We start from the raw sequence: 19,475 nt of genomic DNA on the forward strand, positions 1-19,475 counted from the left end.
ATTTAATTCTAACATAGTCACAACGTTTTGCATTTATTAAAACATATTCTCTTATTACTTAAATATCATCTTAGGTAACTCGTCATTAATTATGAAATCTACTCGGAAATATTATTTGAACCAAACGATTAACTTCTATAAATTATAAAATAAGCTGTTATTTTCAGACATTTTGTTATTAATTTCATAAACTGTTTCGAGTTTGTTTGTATCATTACATTATTTTTATTCTAATTTAGCTATTGGTTGAACGCATGGTCGCAGCTGGGATCAGAACTAAGTCTTGAAAGGGGCCTTTATTAAATTGAAACTCCAGTTTTCTTTATGAAATGATAAATAAGTTTCATGTATGAAAGGTCACGACAAGCAAGAATGTCTCGAACTGGGATATTGGATAGTCTACCTTGGGTACGCAAAGAATTTATTAGTTGAGATCTGACATCACGATACTCCACGCATGTCCAAACGACATGATCAATATCTCGATAACCTTCGCCACAAGCACAATGATTAGTCTCGGAGAGCCCAATTCGAAGGAGATGTGCATCTAACGTGTAGTGATTGGACATGAGTCTGGATATCACACGAATGAAATCTCTACTCACATCCAGTCCCCTGAACCATGCCTTTGTCGATATTTTCGGAATAATTGAGTGCATCCACCGACCCAGATCATCTTTATCCCAAGAAGCTTGCCAGCTGGCAAGTGTTCTTTGGCGAGACGAGCTATAGAATTCGTTGAAAGCAATTGGTCTCTCATAAATTTCACCCTCAATAGCACCACGTTTGGCTAAAATATCGGCTCTTTCATTGCCAGGAATGGAGCAATGAGCCGGGACCCAGACTATAGTGATTAGATAATTATTGTTCAATATGTCGTTCAGGCACTGTTTTATTTTGCCCAGGAAAAACGGTTCAGTCTTGCCAGTCATGTTTGAGCGAATGGCTTCAATTGCACTCAGACTATCTGTGAAGAGGAAATAATGGTTTGGAGTTAATGTGACGATTACACTCAAACTATAATGAACTGCTGCTAGCTCTGCTATATAAACAGATGCAGGTTCTTGAAGCCTAAATGAGGCCGAAACATTATTGTTGAACATACCAAACCCTGTCGCTTCTTCAATTCGCGATCCGTCCGTGTAAAACATTTTCTCAGAGTCAATATGCCTGAACTTACTTGAAAATATTTTTGGGATTTCCGTCGAACGTAGATGATCCGGGGTTCCACGCACTTCGCGCTGCATGGATGTATCGAAAAATAAAGTTGAGTCAGGGACATTTAGGAGGCTGACACGGATAGGAATATATCTTGAAGGGTTGATTTCCTGTGACATATGGTTAAAATATACTGTCATGAATTTTGTTTGAGATCGAAGCTCGACTAGTCGTTCGAAATTATTAATTACCATGGGATTCAGCACCTCACATCTTATTAGCAGGCGTGATGAAAGCTCCCAAAATCGATCTTTTAATGGAAGAACTCCCGCCAGAACTTCAAGACTCATTGTATGTGTCGAATGCATGCACCCTAAAGCAATTCGCAAACAACGATACTGAATTCGCTCCAGTTTGATAATATGAGAGTTTGCAGCGGAACGAAAGCAAACGCATCCATATTCCATCACTGAAAGTATCGTTGTCTGATACAATTTTATTAGATCTTCCGGATGAGCACCCCACCAAGATCCTGTTATTGTTCGAAGAAAATTTACTCTTTGTTGGCATTTTGTTATCAGAAACCTAATGTGTCCTCCCCACGTGCATTTGGAATCGAACCACACCCCGAGGTATTTAAAAGTTAAAACCTGTTGGATCATTCTTCCCATCATATGGAGCTGAAGCTGCGCGGGATCATGCTTTCTTGAAAAGACGACTAACTCTGTTTTCTCCGCAGAGAATTCGATACCAAGATGAACAGCCCAATCGGACAAGTTATCTAAGGTATCTTGCAATGGTTTATGCAGATCAATAGCTTTGGGTCCAGTAACTGAAACCACGCCATCATCTGCCAATTGTCTTAGTGTACATGGGGTTACTAGACAGCTGTCAATGTCATTCACGTAAAAATTATAGAGGAGCGGACTGAGGCATGAGCCTTGCGGGAGACCCATGTAACTATTTCTGAGTGTTGCCAAATCGCCATGTGAAAAATGCATGTGTTTCTCTGACAAAAGGTTGTGCAAATAATTATTTATAACTGCTGGGAGTCCATTTTGGTGAAGCTTGTCTGAAAGAACATCAATGGAAACTGAATCAAATGCTCCTTTAATGTCTAAAAATACAGATGCCATTTGTTGCTTTTGAGCGAAGGCAATTTGGATGTCAGACGAAAGTAATGCAAGGCAATCATTCGTCCCTTTATTTCTACGGAAGCCAAACTGAGTATCTGACAACAAACCGTTCGTCTCGACCCAAGTGTCGAGACGTCGTAGAATAATTTTTTCGAACAATTTTCTGATGCAGGACAACATCGCAATGGGTCTATATGAGTTGTGATTGGAAGCTGGTTTCCCCGGTTTTTGAATGGCGATAACTTTCACTTGTCTCCAGTCAGGTGGAACAATATTTTGCTCAAGAAACTTGTTGAACAATTCCAACAAACGTCTTTTTGCGAGGTTGGGCAGATTCTTCACCAAGTTGAATTTAATTCTGTCCAACCCTGGAGCGTTATTGTTACAAGACAAGAGTGCTATAGAAAATTCCATCATTGAAAATGGGTTATTAATAAAACCATTATTTGGAGGAGATTCCCGTATAATGCTCTGCGTAGGAACAGAATCTGGGCAAACTTTCCTAGCAAAGTCAAATATCCATCGGTTCGAGTATTCATCACTCTCATTGCCCACGTTACGATTCCTCATTCGTCTGGCCGTGTTCCAAAGAGTGCTCATTGAGGTATCTCTTGACAAACCTTCGACAAAATGTCTCCAATAGCTACATTTTTTGGCTCGAAGTATGCTCTTGTACTTGGTTTCTAAAACCATAAGTTTTTCAAAATTCTGAGGAGTTCCTCCTCCCCGTTTTAGAAACGTCTTGCAAGCATTTTGTTTTGCGAGTTTAGCCTCTGAGCACTCTTTGTCCCACCAGGTGTTGGGAGGCCTTCTGTTAGTCGTTGGCCCAGGAAAGCGTTTAGTTTGGGATTGTTCTGCTGCCTCCAGAATCGAACAAATGAGGAAGTCATATTCTTCAAGTGGAGGGAGCTCTTCCATTGAATTCAAAATACTAGAGATACTACTTTGGTATTTAATCCAGTCGATATTTTTTGTCAAATCATATGGAATACTAGCGGAAGTAGCAATGCAATTGCTACTGCTAATTGAGATGATGATTGGTAAATGATCGCTACCGTGTAAATCAGGCAGTATTTTCCAGGTGCAATCTAGTCGAATTGATGTTGAGCAAAGAGATAGATCTAATGCACTTGGGCGTGCCGGAGGTCTTGGGATCCGTGTCATGCTACCCATATTTAATACCGTCATGCTAAAATTGTCACAAATGTTTTGTATTAAAGATGATCTGCTATCATTGTAAACGGAACCCCACATAATACCGTGCGAATTTAAATCCCCCAGAATCAATCGTGGTGCAGGAAGGGCTTCAACCATTTCATTAAGCTGTTGCTGTCCAACTTGTGCTTTTGGAGGAATATAAACCGAAGCTATGCAAATATCTTTGCCTTTAATGTTTATTTGGCAAGCAACAACTTCTATACTAGAAGTTGAAGGGATGTTTAATCTATAAAAGGAATAGCATTTCTTAATTCCCAAAAGCACTCCACCATACGGAGAGTCTCTATCGAGACGTATAATGTTAAAATCATTAAAATTTAAAGCTATGTTTGAAGTAAGCCATGTTTCGCATAAAGCAAATACATCACATTTTTGACTATGCAATAATATTTTAAATGAATCAAGTTTTGGCATGATGCTTCGACAATTCCACTGCAGGACAGTGATTGTATCATTTGCGACGGGTGATAAATTATCCATCAAAAGATACAAAACCTGAGACAATTGGCCATTGAGCTGATAACTGCTTCAAAAAGGTTCTAGCTATTGGAAGGAATGCCATTATGAGGGTCTTTAAGGGTTCAGATATATTGAATGCTGAGAAAATCCATTCAACAATTTCCGAAAACTTCAGTAATCCTGTTGGTGGCTGTGAAATGGAGCCCACTGGATTATTATCTTTTTCTGTACTAGATCCTGGATTGGTTTGTGAATTTGACAAACCAGGAGGCACAGTCTTTGGTTTTGACTTTTTTTGTTTAACACGGGGATCTTTTTTTGAAGATGAAATTTTAGGTGTCTTTTTTGGTAATTTGGAGGAAGACTTCTTTCTCTTAACTGACCCTTGGGTAGTGATAAACGAATTACCTTCACTATTTTCGTCAGAGTCAGAGTCCTCTGGTTCCTCTAGATTTGAAAACCCGTTTTCGGTTTCCAAAGGGGGGACATCAATGACCGTTTTAAGCATTTCTGCATATGTGCGCTTAGACCGTGCTTTTAAAGAAAGCTTAATTTTGTCTTTGTGCACTTTAAATGCAGTGCATACTGAAATATCATCATGAGGACTATTCCCACAATAAATACATTTTTCAATTTCCTTGTTGCAATCATTATCTTTATGAGGCCCTTCACACTTAATACATTTTGGTTTATTACTACAGTAAGTAGCTGTGTGGCCGAATTTTTTGCAGTTCGTACAATTCATTACATTTGGAACAAAAAGCCGAACAGGGAGGCGAATTTTATCGACATAGACATGGGACGGCAACGCAGACCCGGCAAATGTCACTCGAAACGAGTCTGATGGGCGATAAACTTTTTTTTCCTCTTCATGAACTACTGAGTACAGTTGTTTGCACTCCAGTATTTTCACACCCTCAAGCATAGAGTTCTTGAAACGACCAACACCATGCTTGAGTAAATCATCTACCGAAAGACTCGCTTCGGTAACAACACCGTCAATTTCGACATCTTTGGAGGGTATGTAAACTTTATACTCTTTATTGAAATGTTCCGAAGAGACAATATCATTCGCGTGTTTCAAATTATTTACCACAACACGAATTTTATCGTTATTTACTTTTATGATCTCTTTGATTGAAGAGTATCGTGATGTCAAACCTTTATTAATTTGAAAAATGTTTAATGGCTTTGATATACGTCTAAAAAAGACTATCCAAGGCCCAGAAGAGCTCTCCTGATATTTTTTCGTTCGTGGGGGTATCGGATTCATGCTAGGATTTACGTCCATGGATTCATCCATTACATTAAAATTTTTAACTAAACTTTAAATAAAATTTGAAACCAACACTACACAGTACTCAATCAAAAGGAAAAGAAAAGACTTCTACCTTGAAATTGTTGTCTATCTCCGTTGCACTGCCGTGTAGATCCTCGTTGCTCTAGATGTTCTTGTTGGGTGTATCTGGACGTTGATACAATGCTGAAGCTCACTGTAGCGATAGAATATGATGTGATGCTACTGCTACCTGGCATCCAGCACCACTCGAATTCCGATTTGCTTTCGTCTTCGCCAGCTGTAACCAGCGCAGGTCACCGGTGTATACCTGCGTGTTGTATGGCAGTGGAAAGACCGAGTTGTCTTGTCTCCTTCTTCCTAGTGCTCCGCACCGATATGCTTCTGCACCGAAGTGCCTTCGCACCGGTGTGCCTTTGCACTCTCCTGCTTCTATGTGCCTTTGCACTCTTCCTCTTCGATGTGCCTTTGCACTCTCCTGCTCAGCACTTGTGGCTGTATATGGCGGCCTGGGTAGAGTTTGGGAAACGCCCTTTGTTGTTTCCTTCACCAGCTTGGCCCAGCACTAGGGCTCTCTTATGCAGCACGACTATACGTTTTAACGGCTGCTGCCAACAGGTCTCTACCTGTAGTTCAACCGTTGTCGTATTTAACGCGTGTAAACCAACCAGCGTTATTAAACTGTACGCTTCTATACACAACCTTCTCGGTTGAACGGCTATTACTGAATGTATATTGCAACAAATGAAATGATTGAAATTTGCACTAAATGGGACTGATATGCGGGTACTTTGCATATGGGACAGACATGAGTTGATATTTTTTTCACATTTTACTGAACAAACCCTTAACTTTTATTGCAATTTCTGAGAGTATATTGAGGATAGATTGCATTCCTCAAGCTAACTCAATGTTGGCGAAAATCGATATGGGACTGATATGCGAGTATGGGCAGCGTAGTACTCATACAATTTTCAAAAACTTGAAACCTTAAATATAATAAGGAATTATTTCTGTACATGTAATAATTGTAGATATAGCAAGCAAATAAACAATTCATGGAAATATTAAAAATGGTGTTATTACTAGATATCCTAGTATCTCAAGAACAGCAACTTTTAGAAGAAAGGATATCAATCTGTAGGATTTAATAACAGTTTTAAAATAAAAATTATCAAAAAAAAATTAAAACCATGCAATTTTTTATTTAACTTTTTCGGATTATTTTGTAATTATTAAGAAAAAAAAATTTTTTTTCAGTGTATATTTTTTTTTAGAGTGCCCAATCGATTCCCTGCAACTTCTTCCTGAACGCCATTTTTGTACAATTAACGGTATCCGAGTTACAACGATTTGAAAAAGGCCATTTTTGTTAAATGCAAAAATACATACGCCCTTTTTAAAATTCAGTCGGTTTCAGACTTATGGTTTGCCATACTGAAGCCATGTGCAAAGTTTCATCCAAATCGGAGAAGGTCGATTCAGATTTTGTCACTTTTTCGTCTACTCATTCCTGGAATTTCTCAGGACGTTACCTTAAAAACCTGATTTAGCCACTAAAATCACTACGATTTTTTCATATTCCTGCTTAATTCGCCTTGTTTCACATTGGGAATTGATTCACATTCCCCGGAAATTAAAATAATATTTAAAAAATCAGCTAAAAACACTTCTGAAATTTTCACTACTGTGCTCCTAATTTCATCTCAAAGGTTTTATATTCATCCTATCGTTGGTCCTTTATTCATCCCATAAATTAGCAATGGCGACAACAATTATAACCAAAATATTGCACTATTACTCTCCCAGGTTCAAAATGTCAGAATTTTACTTAAGAAGGGCCTAATGCCAACTATAAGACAACACACGATATTTTTAGGCTGTGAACAAGGGGAGGACGCTTAGAACAATGTGCCAATCACACATTAACACAATGCGTTGGTGCATTTATCAATATTGGCACTTTCGTTTTCATACAGTGGCACAGTTGCGGCACACAAAGGGCACAGTTTTGACAAGTAGCTGTTTCATGGAGCACAGCGTGGCACACTTAGACTCACAGTATATCACGGGTGTTTTTAGAGGCACAATAAAGTTTGTGTTAAGCGACTCTCCCCTTGGCTGTGAACCATTTCGTGGTTAGTTTTAACTTTTGGTTAAAATCGGACACTTGAGTGGTTATTCTGTGTCGAGTAGTTCAATTTAACTAAAACTGCAGCCCATTTCAAAATTTGACAGACGGAAAGTTATTTGGGTTTATTTTCCACTGGAAATAATTTCAACTAAAGATTTAATATTCGAATTTTGATTGCAAGATTTTTCTCAGTGTCTCGAGCAGGGCTATTTTTGACAACATCAAATTAACCACTCGAGTGTCAGATTTTAATCAAAAGTTAAAATTAACCACGAAATGGTTCACAGACTTAGAAACAGTTTGGAATCATTTCGACGTTTAGATTTTTTTGGATCGTTTCCGTTACCTTACGTTTTAAATTTAAAATTTTACTGTGCAGTTATTTTGAAGAACTTGAAAAAAAACAAAAAAAAAAATGAATTGTTACTATTTAGGCATTAGCCCTTCTAAAAAAAAATTCAGAACCAGAGATGTCATTTATTCAGAATTATCGGTATTGTATAGATTTTTGCGTTCGCATACTGAGATACAGATTTTATACAGATTTTCGAAATTTAATATAGATTTGTAAAGGTTCATAAAAAGTGAGAAGTAAAAAGTTAGACCAACTTGACACACAGAACATCGGTAATGATAAAAAGACAGAGCTACTTTAATTTAAAACATATTTTTTATATTTTTTTCTTGTGCGTCTTCTGCACATGGCAAGTAAATAAAAAATCACTTATACTTAGCATAGAATCACCACTTAATTACAATAATGAAGACTTCATTTATTACATTCTTTGCGTTGCGACGATGATTTTGTCGGATTGCAGACTGATATCATCATGTTTTCTGCTGATTTACCAATAAAAGTTGCTTAGGAAATGGAATTAATGCAAATGCGCAGATAGCCACCATTACCGGCCATCCCCGTCTCCATCGTTAAAAGGGAAGGATAACGAATAAGGAAGAGAGGAAATGTTGATGTTTCACCTGCTTCCCGGAAGGACGATGACTCATCATTCTCTTCCATAGGTATCGCGAAACTGGAGATTTGAGTAGTTATGGTAAAGGTCAAGGATTTACTCTAAGCTAGCGATGGGACCATATAAAATATTTGCCATCTATTATATTTTCAAACTTCGACTTCAAATGTACAGTATCATTTATACAAACAGGAGTGAAAAATAATGAAACGATCTCACCGGTAACTAACATGCTGTATGGCAGCGCTTATGTATACGCAATGTACTTGATCAGCTTTTCGTGCCACGATGCAAGAGACCGATATACGGATCGGCCCTTATTACAGTTTCCCTGTTGAGTTCCAGCTCCATACGCAAAAACACCGTGTGTAGCCGGATGCAGCGAACCGAAAAACACGCCAAACGACATCCTGCCAGCATCCCGGACTTAATTCTAATACCGCGAAAATCGAAGAAAGTGGAAATTTTACGCTTTGGATTTAAATTATTTTTCACCAAAAAAAGTACCAAAAAAAAATGAATTCAATATGAAAAGAATTGGTATTATACAGTTAGTGGATTGCAGAGCCGTAGTGAACATTTCTGGCGCCCGAGCAAACTCTAAAATAATCGCCCCCGCCAATTTTTTAACAAACACCATGAAGACGAACACACATTCACCCCTATTCTGTACGTCGATCGATACGAAATATTCCGATCGAATGTGTAATTTCAATTCTGCATGCCGTTCGAGTTGCCTAAGAACTCGAATATCATTCGTTCGAGTTGTTCAATTTTCGAACATTACTCGATCGACTTGCGTACGTATTACTTATGTTCGATTTAGAATCGTTCTAATTTGTTTATACAAGTGTGACGGTTTCGTTTACTAAGGAATGAATAATATAAATAATATATAACGTGTAAGTAGTGTTGACAGCTTTGATGGTTAGTGTTCGAAATTTCAAGTGTTCCCGAACGAGAGTCGATCTAATCATACAAGTCGAACGGAAGAAAGAATGCAAAATTCGACGTCGACAGTTCCCACAGAAACAAAAGAATACGACTACCACGACATCTGGACAATCCCTATGTAAGATTCATCCCATCAGACACTACCGACTAAAACTGGGGACTGGATCCCTCAGAGTTTTGGTTGTCAGCACACGACAATAGGAATCAAAAACAACAACGTTACAATTCATGAAATTATTCTAGTCTTAAGTACAGTTAAGGAATACTCTCGGCATCTTAGAGTTAAGGCAGTGAGCTTCAATAAAAATATACTGTTAAATACAAAAAAGTGGACAGTTCTTCATAAGATTTACCATATAAAGCGAAAGGAAGAACCAGTATACCCGTTAAATTTATATCGAAATGGTTCAAAATTCAATAAAGTTTCTGTTTCACGATCAACATCAAAATTCCATAGTAATAAAATATAAGATTTTTTTTACGAGTGAACCTGAATTCATGAATTGCGGATTATGGACACGAATTCTGAATTTGGATTGAGGGCCTGGATTCTGGGAATTAATTCTAGATCTGAATTCAGGAGCTGAACCTGGATCCTGGAAATGAATTCTGGAGTTGAATTCTCGGTCTGAATTTTGAAAGCGGAATCCTGGAAATTAATTACGAACCTGGGCCCTATCAGGAATCAAAACAAATTGGCTCAAATGGACCAAAATTCTGAATTATGATTCTGGAAATAAATTTTGAACCTGAATTTTAGTTTCTGCACTAGAATTATAGAATTATATTCTGTATCTGAATTATAAATCTGTATTTTGGTTCTGGGAATGAATTGTGGACCTTAGTTCTGAGCTTTTATTCAGAACCTGGATTCTGCATCTGATTTCTGGGTTTGGTTTGGGTTTTGAATTAGGAACTGGATGTTGGGTTTTTTTGGGTTTTGAATTAGGAACTGGATGTTGAACTTGGATTCTGGTTCTAGAATCCGGAGTTCTGGACTTGACTTTTGAACTTTAACTAAGAACCTGGATTATGCATCTGATTTCTGGACTTGGATTTTTAACCTAGAATCTGAACCAGAATTCGGGACCTGGGTTCTGAACCTGCGTAATAGAACTGGATATTGGACATGAATTCTAGATTTTCGACCAGTACTAGGATTCTGGATATGAATTTTGGACCTGAATTCTGTATCTAAAATCTAAGCTTGGGTTCTGGGAATAAAATCTGGAACCTAGATTCTAAACCCAAATTCTGGAACTGGATTCTAAACCTGAGTTCCAGAGCTGAAATCTAAACCAGGACCAAAAGTTTTAGAAAATAATTTTTTTTTTCGTTATTTACGATTCTCATACTACTGAAATTTTTATCGAAAATAGCTAAACATATTTCGGATGGTATAGAGTTAAAATGATTATGCTAAGCAATTTTGACTCATTGTAGAAAGGCGAACCAGAGTAAAATAACATGTTTCCCAAAAACAAATCGCTCCTGCTGTCGAGATATGAAAGTCGTGAGATGTTTACAAGGACTAACACATTTAATTGTTTCCTCGACTGTTCACCAACATTTTTCAGAATTTTATCTTAAAACGGTATGGTTTTCTCATGCCAAATGTCTTAGAATTTAAAACTTCGGAAGCTAAAATTTAAAACAAAATTTTCGTTTTTCTGAATCGAGATCTAAAATTTCAAAATTAATTTAAAAAAAACTCGACTCTGAAACTCAGAAAAAATTTTAGGTTGAGGAAATTTTTATGCCAAATGTGATAGAAATGCATGAAACATCGAGATCTAGTGTCATCTCGAAAATAATTTGGAGAAATTGACAATGGAAATTTTGAGATCTCAGAAATCGAAATATTTTTTTCATGGCAAATGTCTTAGATGTTGCATGTCTTAGAATTGCATGAATTTCCGAAATCGAAAATTCTTTGTTTTGATGCCAGTGTCTTCAAAATATCTTAAGCTTCGAGTTCTAGTGTTATCTCAAAAAAAAATTTTTTTTTTTAAATCGACTCTGGAATCCTGAAATCAAATTTTTTTGCCGAATGTCTTAGAATTGCATAAAATATCGATATCTGATGTTACCTAGACGTTTAGGGCCATTTTAAGACATTCAGCATCAAAAATAAATTTACTATCTCGGAGATCTAAAAATTCCCATCGCTCAGCATCTCGAATGGAAAAAAATCAGCAGAACTCCTACAAAAATCATTGCCTCTCATGAAAGACGAACAGCGCTTTACAGCTCACAGAAAACGTTATCTCTTCGAATCGATGCGACCTGACCACTGTTGGAACTGTTAGAATTCAAAGAGTAGTCCTACGTCAAAACGTGCGATATCAGTTCAGTGAACAGTAGTACAGATATCTGCGCACTTGCACATTTGATTAATAGTCAATTTTCGGGAATGGTAAACCCTTTCAGGAAACCTTTTTTTTCTTTAAGTTTTCCTTTTTAAGAGGTTCGCAGGTATGCTATCCGAGAATTAGATCTTTGGTAGGTCCAAGTTCATTCGTTGATTTTCCCATGCCCACACATTTTTAAGAAACTTCTCATGTCCCGCCACCTTGTTCATCTTGAGTAAGTTCCAACATTATTTTAATTTAGGTTTCGTTTTTGGCTTCAATATTTTTATCACATTTAGCATCTAGGTACATGTACTTATAATGTCATTGAGGGCATGACATACGTAAATATTCCGATAAATTGTTCAACTAACTTTAATTCAATTTGTTGTAGCGTGTAGCTTAATACTACTTCTCGATCAAATTTAATTAATTTGAATCAAATTCGGTAAAGTTTTATTCATTTGAAACAAATTTTCAATAATTTGAAACAAATTCGTCGAGTAGTTTTAAACCGAAAAATTTAACTAGGATCTCAGCGATGCGATTGACATTCTTTGGTCGTAGATAAAAAATAGCGTTGCGAACAACCTAAAAAGAAATTACCTTGAATTTTTTTTACTAAAGATATGAAATAACGGAAAATAACTATCGAACTGTCAAAAATTGCCATGCTCTCGAACAGGGTTATTTTTGACAACGACAAAATGGACTGTAAAATTTTAACTAAAAGTTAAAATAGTTCGCTAGTTGATCCACAGCCTAAAATAATGAACAAATGAAATACCGTTAAAGCCGTCAGCCAGAGTAGGTAATTAGTTTGTAATTTCCGGGCATTTAAAACTATTTACCTTCGATCGAGAGCATCTATTGTTAAAATAGAAATAAGTTTCCTTATCAATTTTTCAGTCACTGTTCACACTTCTGAATGGTATAAATCATATTAATAGCCTTACTGCACTATTCTTTGCGCTTTCGCGTTTGTTATCTATTCAACTGCCGTCCGCTTTGTTATATACACATGGTTGCAACACGGAACCAGAAGTCTACTTAATTTTTAGTACTTTCTGTGGCGGTTCATTCGGTATCCTAATTTAAAATAAAGGAGTTCATTAGGCAAATGTAGAAAATATATTGGAATAAGAGATATCCACTTAATAGTAAGTTATATTTATTCAAATGTTATGTTTTATTCACTCGAATTCGAATGCAACTAAATTTTAAATTTTCGAACGGGAATCTTGGTTTTTGCTTGTTGGGTGATTTTGCTTTTTTCGTTAATGGAAAAACATAATGATTGTATAGATTTCAACTAAATTTTCAATTGAGTAAGGGGTAGACAAATAATGATGACTCTTCTTGTTCAGTGTAGGTAACGGAAAAGACGACTCATCATTTTGCAATCTTTTTGAAATGATAGTTGAACGAAATTCTTTCGCTTAGCATATTTTCCCTAAATTCAGTTTAATGCTAAACCCGTAGTTGATCGATTTTGCCGAGGTTCCCGTTTGAAATTTAAAATTTAAAATTTTAAAAATGTAAATTTTTCTATTTTTAGGTTTTTATTTTAACCCCTATCATTTTTTGAGGATTTCAAGCTGTTTAAAAGAATCAGTTGACTGATTTATAAACACTTATAGTACACAACGGATGTTTCAGGCAATCTTTACATGGAAGCCCATCAAAAAGAATCCACCGAAAATAGCAGATTGTATCTACCCGCTCATGGACACTGCCGAAAAGCTAATCGATTACCGCGACACCCAAATCCGTTCGTCGTTTGCTGCGTCGAGATACGACGACAACCCCGGGAAGAATGGCTTAATTCCGAGCCCGTAAATAAGAGACCCATTTTGACGTACAATTGGGCGATCAATCACCCGGAGCACCTCCAATTAGTCGCATATCAGACCGTCGTCACTCGTCTTTGGTGAAACGGCTATGATAACGAAGTGATCAGGCAGTCTATTTCAATATTCTACGTACTTTTCCAGTGTCGAAAATATAAGAATGCAGTTAGATAAGATCAGTTTCGTTTGTTTGAATTCATCCTTTCATTGCGTTTTACACATGTTTGACTCCAACAGCATAACGTAATGTGCAAATGAATGTCATTCACGGTGATTTGTTGGGTTCGAATTTTTATGATAAAAAACTTGTGCACCGTTATCACAGCAAGTAACTAATTTTGATCGTTGATCACTAATCGAAACACTCACTACAGTTAGTTATGTATGACTTGACATGTATCAATCGCGTTGCTCATTTTGATAAATTATCACTATACGTCTTACAAATGTTTGAAAGAAATATAATTGAAATTGATGATATTGTATTCTATCAGAACAAAAGAGTTCCATTATCAATCTTGCCGCAAGATTCGAATTCCGGAACGCATCCGGCTTGAAAGAATTTTACGAAGCGCAAAGAAATCGCGTCATAAGTTTGGGATCATAAAGATTAGTCTCTATCGATTCGGTTTCACCAGCCGACCGATTGGTATCGGCTTACGACTACGCCACAGATTAGGGAACAACCAAACATTGCCGAGTGCCAAGATTCTCGCAGGCGTCAGCCGCTTTCGAAGCCCAAAGGATTTTGCTGTGTTTTATCTACGCAACCCAAAAACTCTGAAGCCGTGCACGCTTGACGACATTCCCGGGCGAATCATCAATGATCCAGCTGAAAAAAGCGACACCTTGGCGGTATCTACCAAAGTAGGCTTAGTGTTATAGATTTATAGATATAGAACCAGATTATACCCGCCTCGAAAGTGATTATCCAACCGAGCCGTTCTCATGGCCTCCTGTGTGCCGGTGTGAATTTGTTGATCTGGAATCAGCCTTGAAGGGCATTTTCCACAATTCGATGTTTGTGAATTTACCGAACAGACGTCCAGCTTGGTGAAGATTTATTAATTTACTATTAGTAGTAACCTTTAATGGTGGCCGCACCTTACAACAGGGATACGAGACCTCACGTGCGGTCATCACTGCGCTCGGCGTCACCGTCCAGCAGGTAATTGCCTCGCCGAGGGTTTATTGTTTCCCATCAGCGCCGATGTGTTTACCTACTATGCGTAAGAGTCCGATGGCTGGAGGGAACGTGCATAGAATCGCTAACCGCGTGCGGATCGATTTCGGGCTTGCCAAAACGATTCTCTCCATGTGATTTCGCAATTTTGCTTCTTTAATGGTTGAAATTGTTTTTGAATTGTGTATTTGGTGCGAGGTTTCACTTCAATTGTACGCCCAGCCAGCAACATGATCATAAATTCCTCGGGCATAACTCGGGCTTGACCCGGCAGACGGCAGTTGTAAATTGCACTCGAAATAACGATAAATCACATTTGAGCGGTGCTTTTTACATGGATGGTTCAAAATTAATGACGTCATAAAATTGAACTAAGCACCTTGCTATACGAATCATCGTACGTTAAATTCGTACGAGAGTTTATCAATCCAAACGTCAAGAAATAATCTTGTCTATTTTTATCTTTCACATTCATCATTTACGGGGTTGGTTATTAATTAATAATATTTTTTTCGCTCTAAGCGTAAATAACAAATTTTAACCTAGCGTTACATGTTGAATTAATAAGCTGCACTAGCAGTTCAATTAACACTTCACACATTTTAAAGTAACTTGTCTAATATTTTCTAATTAGTCAAGCCGCCACATAATTTTGCTGACCCCTTGACCTAATTTGAATGATGATCGGAACCAATATTTTTTCTTCGGTACTAAGTACCAATATTACTGCGAAATTCATTTCAAAAACGTTCCTAATCCACCTAGCAGTGAGATGATGCCTTTTTTTTATCAATCAGCATGTGTTTTTCGCATGGATATTCTTCGTTGTGTTTAGCTTTCATGAAATTATTTTAATGACCGTCATTTGAAATAAATTGTTATTGAAATTTTGGAGCTGCAAGACAAATCGAAGATAGAAATTGTATGAAACCTTCAAATTGTTCTTTTCAATCCCCCTATAGCAGCCCTGCCCAAAAAAAGTTTCATTTATTTCGGAAAGTCAGTAAAGACATAGCACTTCGGTGTAATAAGTGTATATGTAAATAGTATTAACTTTACGTCTGCTCAGCGGTTCATGTTGAACCGATAGGTGGCATTAGCAGTTCAACATAAACTACTGACGCACTGATGAGCTGAAAGCGAAACGTAAAAAATGAAAATAGTTATCTGCACTTAGCACAAATCCGGTACCCATGCGGTACCAAACCCCTAAATAATCTCAAAACCTTTATCTCACGGTGTAATTCAACAGCCCCATAATATTTCTCAATTTTTTTTCGTTTCTGGTCCTGATTTCGGGAGGTAACATGTAACGTATAAAACGCTACGCTTCGTATCGCCTATAACCTTCAAAAAGTAATGCTTCATAAGGCCTATAACATACAAAAAAACAACGCATGTAACGCTTTGTAGTGCCTTACTAAAAAGTAACGCATGTAACGCTTCGTAACACCTATAACTTACAAAAGAAGTAACGCATGTAACGCTTCGTAACGCCTACGACTCACAAAAAATAACATTTTCAACGCTTCGTAACACCTACGAGGTCTGTTCAAAAAGTTCCCGGAATTTTTTAATTGCGCGCATCTGGAGAGTCCGGTGGTCAAATTTTTTTTTTAATTGTGTTGGTACATATGTCCCTAATGTATGGTGAAATTCATTGTTTACATTCTGTCTTGTAGCAGCTGGTGTAGACGTGTTTTTTTGAGCTCGGTGATTTTTGTTAGTTTAAACAATGGAAGAATTGAAGAGTCAAAAAATTTGTATTAAATTTTGCGTGAAAAATGAAATAAAGTGTAACCAAGTGTGCGAAATGTTACAGAGAGCCTACGGTGAGTCTGCTATGAAAGAAAAACAAGTGTTTACGAGTGGTATAAGCGTTTCCAAGATGGTCGCGAAGACGTTGAAGACGACGAACGCTCCGGTCGACCCAGCACGTCAATAATCGATGAAAATGTGGGAAAAGTGGAAAAAATGATTATGGATGATCGCCGAATCACTATTAGAGAAGTTGCTGATGAAGTTGGCATATCAGTTGGCTCATGCCATCATATTTTTTCAAATGTTTTGGGCATGAAACGAGTGGCAGCAAAATTCGTTCCAAAACTGCTGAATTTTGATCAAATTTTTTGGCTAAAAACAAGACTTTAATCATGCCTCAACCTCCTTATTCACCAGATATCGCTCCGTGTGATTTTTTCCTGTTCCCAAAGTTGAAGAGACCCATGAAAGGACAGCGTTTTTCATCGATTGAAGAGATAAAGGCAGAATCGCTGAGAGTGCTACAGAGCATTACAAAAAGTGACTATCAGGGGTGTTTCGAAGACTGGAAAAAACGCTGGCATAAGTGTATTATATCTAGGGGGGATTACTTTGAAGGGGACCATATAGATGTAGACGAATAAATAAATATTTTTTTAGAAAAATGAGAATTCCGGGTACTTTTTGAACAGACCTCTTAAAACTTACGAAAAAGTAACGTAAGTAACTCATTTAACTTAAAAAAGTAACGCTCTGTAACACCTATAACTGTACACGTGTAACGCTCATAACTTACTAAAAAGTAACGCATGTAACGCTTCGTAACGCCTTCAAAACATAAAAGAGCGACGTATATAACCCTTCGTAACACCTGTAACTTCCTTAAAAGTAACGCATTGTAATTCGTTTACCGCAAGAATCTAACCATTGTAACAGTTTCTAACGTTCATAATTTCCATATCTAGTGAAACCAGCCTCCTGCTATGACATCATGAAACTGTTGCCAGCATCATTCTGTAAAAACCAAAACAATGAAGAAGAATGGCTAACAAAAAATTGGATATTACAAACTACTTGTATATTCAATACCCTTTACCGCATTTCCCCGCAATTTATGGATCAGAATATCATCACTACGATAAGGAAATTAAGATTATACCCGATTTGAAATGCTCGAATGTTTGTTCACCATACTCTGAGCGCTCTGATTGGCCACCAAATGCCCCAGATGTTGGCTACGATAGCACTTGCTGGAGCGCCCTATCCTTGCCACCGGGCTGAGTGAAACTCTTCCTCAAATGAAACATTTTTCCATATTGGGGAAGGGTATAGCGTGATGGGTAAGTCGATGCCTGGGTTCGTCAAATAACCTCTAGAAAAATTTATTTTGACAAAATATTCTTACTTTATGTTGGAGTGTTTTTCTTTAGCGAGTAGTATAAGAACAATTCTTACAGAAGTGATATTTTGGAAGATCTGAATACTATACCCTTTTGCAAGTATTTTTTAAATATCTGAAAATAGCTATCGAACTGTCAAACACAACTAAGTAACTACTCGTCTGTCAGATTTGAAGCAAAAGTTAAAATTATTCGCAAATCGGCATACATACTCAATGGGAGTGATTTGCCCCTCTACCATGTTGTTAATATCATCTTCCCATTATTGCTTAACTATATCACAGATAACAGATATACAGGCTCGAACAAAATTTTTCAAAATCCTGTGTAAATTTCAAATTTGCTATACGTTGAAAACACTACTGCCACCTACTCGACTGTTCGCCGCGATCTTTCAAAACGTTCTATTACGTCCGGAACGATAACAAAATCCTCCTACCTGTTTTAGAAATATTACAACTTACTGAAGTGAATATTGCACCAAAAATTGTGGCTCAGTGAAAGCGACACCCAAATCGTGGTGGCACCTCGTGTCGATCGTGCTGACATCTGCAAGTGTTCGCCACGCTGATTGAGTAAATTTTACACACAGTTCATATGTGAGCCTGTATATCTGTTATCTGTGACTATATCAACAACCAACCTCGACTCTGAGTCTGTGCACTCTTGGATCCTGGGTGCGTTCTATTCAAGAAACAACTCAAGGGCAAAAACTTAGAATCTAGGTAAACTTTTGATTGTTTTTAATCATTTGTGGTTAGATGAGATTAACAAGAGTATAATTTGCTACTGTTACTGTTGTACTACCATAACCCGGTGGATTTTGTCGACGGACCGGTTGAGCACGATATCGGCCCGATCATAGATCATCTAATAATTTTGCACCATTTGCATCAACGGCGTCAATCATATGTATCGTATGTATGCCCAAAAGATTGAGGAGATACCAAACAAGACATTATCGAACTGACGTCTCCCCGATAGCATGAAAAAGACATTTTGTTTTGTTGCCATCATAGAGATTTTAACCTCTAGGTCATTCCCCTCGAAGGGCTAGAAAAACTCTGGCCCAGAGATGCCAAATCTGCAGATTTGTCTGTAAATCTGCAGATTTCGTACATAGTGCTTCAGACATTTTTTTGTTGTGCAGACTTTTGAAAATCAAGTTTTTCGTAGACTTTCGTCAAAATTTACAGACTCTTGAGGTATGAGAACAGGAGTCACTGGGGGCCAAATCTGGAGAATACGGTGGATGAGGGAGCAATTCGAAACCCAATTCGTTCAATTTCAGCATGGTTTTCATCGACTTGTGACACGGTGCATTGTCTTGATGAAACAAAACTTTTTTCTTCTTCAAATGAGGTCGTTTTTTTTTTAAATTTCGTCCTTCAAACACTCTAATAACGCTATATAATAATCACTGTTGATGGTTTTTCCCTTTTCAAGGTAGTCGATGAAAATTATACCATGCGAATCCCAAAATACAGACGCCATAACCTTACCGGCCGATTGTTGAGTCTTTCCACGCTTTGGGTTCGGTTCATCGCGTGCAGTCCACTCAGCTGACTGTCGATTGGACTCCGGAGTGAAATGATGGAGCCAT

Source organism: Malaya genurostris, chromosome 2 (assembly GCF_030247185.1).
Source record: "Malaya genurostris strain Urasoe2022 chromosome 2, Malgen_1.1, whole genome shotgun sequence".
In the NCBI taxonomy this organism is placed as follows: Eukaryota; Metazoa; Arthropoda; class Insecta; order Diptera; family Culicidae; genus Malaya; species Malaya genurostris.